Here is a 2,703-nt window from a genome sequence, read left to right on the forward strand (position 1 = left end):
AGCAGGGTCTCAGTGAAGTGAAGTTGAGGAATAGGGAATGAGGTTGAAGAGAAAAGAAAAAATGACCTTGTAGGTCATTTTGGGACTCTGGCTTTTACGTTGAGTGAGACAGAAAGCCACTGGGGTGTCGGGGGCAGAGAAGGTACAGGATTTGTATTATTCTCAATGCGGCTGCAGCGTTGAGAATAGACCGTAGGAGGGCAAGGGTGCAAGGGAGGATGCTCGAGAAGAGGCTCTAGTGGGAATCCAGGGAGAGTCCCAGTGGCTTGGGACAAAGATGGTGGCAGTGGACGTGGTGACATGTAAATATGTTTTGGAGAAAAATGCAGGAGGATTTTCTGATATGTTGACATGAGGTATAAGAGAAAGCATGGAATTAGTGACTCTAAGGCTTTTTTTTTTTTTTATAGTTTGGTTTGGTTTGGGGTTTTTGTTTTTTTGCTTTTTCACTTTTTTCCTGAGCAACTGAAAGGATAGAGTTGTTTTCCAGATCGGAAGATTGTGGGTGGAAACTGTTTGGGGAGGAACATGAAAGTTTGCTTTCGGTGACTTGAGTTTGACCCCCAAGCGAAGACATCCAGGAGGCACTGACCTGAGCATGTGGAGTTGGGAGAGGTGTCTGGACTGGGGGCACGTACGAGGGGCCATCAGGGTACGATGGTCTTAAAAGCTAGAGACTGCATGAAATGGGTGAAGGTGGGGTACAGACGGAGAAGTGAAAAAGTGCAAGGACCAAGCTCTACGGCACCCCAAGAGGTCTGGGGGACAAGAAGGGACCAGCAAAGTAGAGTGATGAGGAACTACAGGTGAGGCGGAAGGAAAGTCAGGACAATGTGGTGTCCTGGCAGCAAGTGTGGCAAGGAAGGCGAGGAAGAGGGCAAGGAGGCCAATGTCAGTGCTGCTGGGGGTTGAGTTAAAGGAGGCCTGAGAAGTGACTGTTGGATTTAGTCATGGGGAAGCCATTTGTTACCCTGACAAGAGCAGAGGGGTTAAAGCCAGCAGATGGGTTAACAGAGAAGGGAAGGGAGGAATTGGAGACAAAAGAGAGGGACAGAAAGTAGTTCATAGGGAACTGTGTCAAGAGGTTTTTTTATTTTTATTTTTTAAGTGAGAATGATAATAGCATTTTTGTGTGAAGATGAGAATAATTCAATGAGAAGAGGGATTGTTGATGCCAGAGAGAAAGAAGAGTTTCTGGAGTAATGCCCTAGAGTAGGTGGGATGACGTGGGATCTATACGCAGGGGGGAGGTTGGCATTAGATGGGCGCATGAACAGGCCAGCTGTGGTATCAGGTGGGAGGCAGCACACGTGGGTGCTGATGCTGGTGGGGGTAATGAATGGTATGAGTCTATAACGATTTTCCTGATGCCTTCAATTTTCCTTGTGAAACGGGAAACTAAGAACAGGAGAAAAGATATCAGAGGCTTAAGGAGCGTGGATAAGGCAATACGTGGATGTCTAGGAGAGTGGGAGAGTACATAGACCAGGGAAATGACCACGGTTGCCTGGCAGCACTAAGCACTCAATGATGTTCATTATCACAAACATAAAGTGGGATCGGTGCATGTAGTTATGAGTTTTTCCCTAGCTATGTTTGGCTGTTCAGGTGCAGGCACAGTTTGCTAGATTTAACCAGGGTCAAGGTGTTGCCAAGTGAGAAAGCTACAGAGAGGCAAGGAAATAGAGATTGGATGCAAGTGGGCCATCATAATAATTGTCCAGGTAATGAAAGCAGGCTGAAAAGGGAAAATGGTGAGGGGCAGCAAAAGGTGGCTGGATTAGTGGAAGTGTGCTCCCAGTGGGTGAAGGTGGTGGGAAAAGAGGATGGGCGTTCCCTGTGGGTTGAAGGTGGTGGGAGCAGTGATGGTGCTCCCAGTGGGTTGAGGGTGGTGGGAGAGGAGGATGGGCGCTCCTAATGGGTTGAAGGTTGTGAGAGAATAGGATGGGCACTTCCTGTGGGTTGGAGGTGGTGGGAGCAGTGATGGTGCTCCCAGTGGGTTGAAGGTGGTGGGAGAAGAGGATGGGAGTTCCCAGTGGGTTGAAGGCTTATTGGAGTTGGGACACTGGGTGGTATGAACTGGGGAGTCAGGAGGTAAGTGATCAGAGGCTGAAATGGATGAAAATGAGAAGATGGATGGCAAGGTGGTTGTTCACCCCCAAACATGGCTGAAACACATATTTTGTTCCTTTTTGGAGTTAGATATGACCAATGCTTAGCTCTGGCAAAGGAAATGTGGATGGAGATGATGTGTCCAGTTTCTCAGCCTGGCCCATAAAAAAATCATCTCATACAATTCTATGCCCTTTCTCTTTTCTGTCTGCCACTGAGTGCAGAGAATCGGCTAAGGACTATGAAGCCTCAGGGAACGGCCGCACTTCAAGTCAGAAGGAGCCTGGGTCCCTGAATCATCATGTGGAAGGCTTTCCACCTAACCCAATGGTGCAATGGACCACAGGCAAGAACTTAATTTAGAATGTGCTTATTTTGTTGGATTTTGTGATTTAAAAAATTGATCCCATCTGACTGAATCGGAGATGTTGAAGTCATTGGTCTGGGAGGGTATGTTCCTGGGAGTGAGTGGCTGAGGTGAAGTTTCAAACAAGGTTGTGAGGAAGTAGAATTCAAGTGACTGAGAGGACATATTGTTAGATAAATTGTGTGTGCATGTGTGTGTGTGCTGAAATCGCCAAGAATAGGGAA

Source organism: Cebus imitator, unplaced genomic scaffold, assembly GCF_001604975.1.
Source record: "Cebus imitator isolate Cc_AM_T3 unplaced genomic scaffold, Cebus_imitator-1.0 Scaffold358, whole genome shotgun sequence".
Taxonomy (NCBI): Eukaryota; Metazoa; Chordata; class Mammalia; order Primates; family Cebidae; genus Cebus; species Cebus imitator.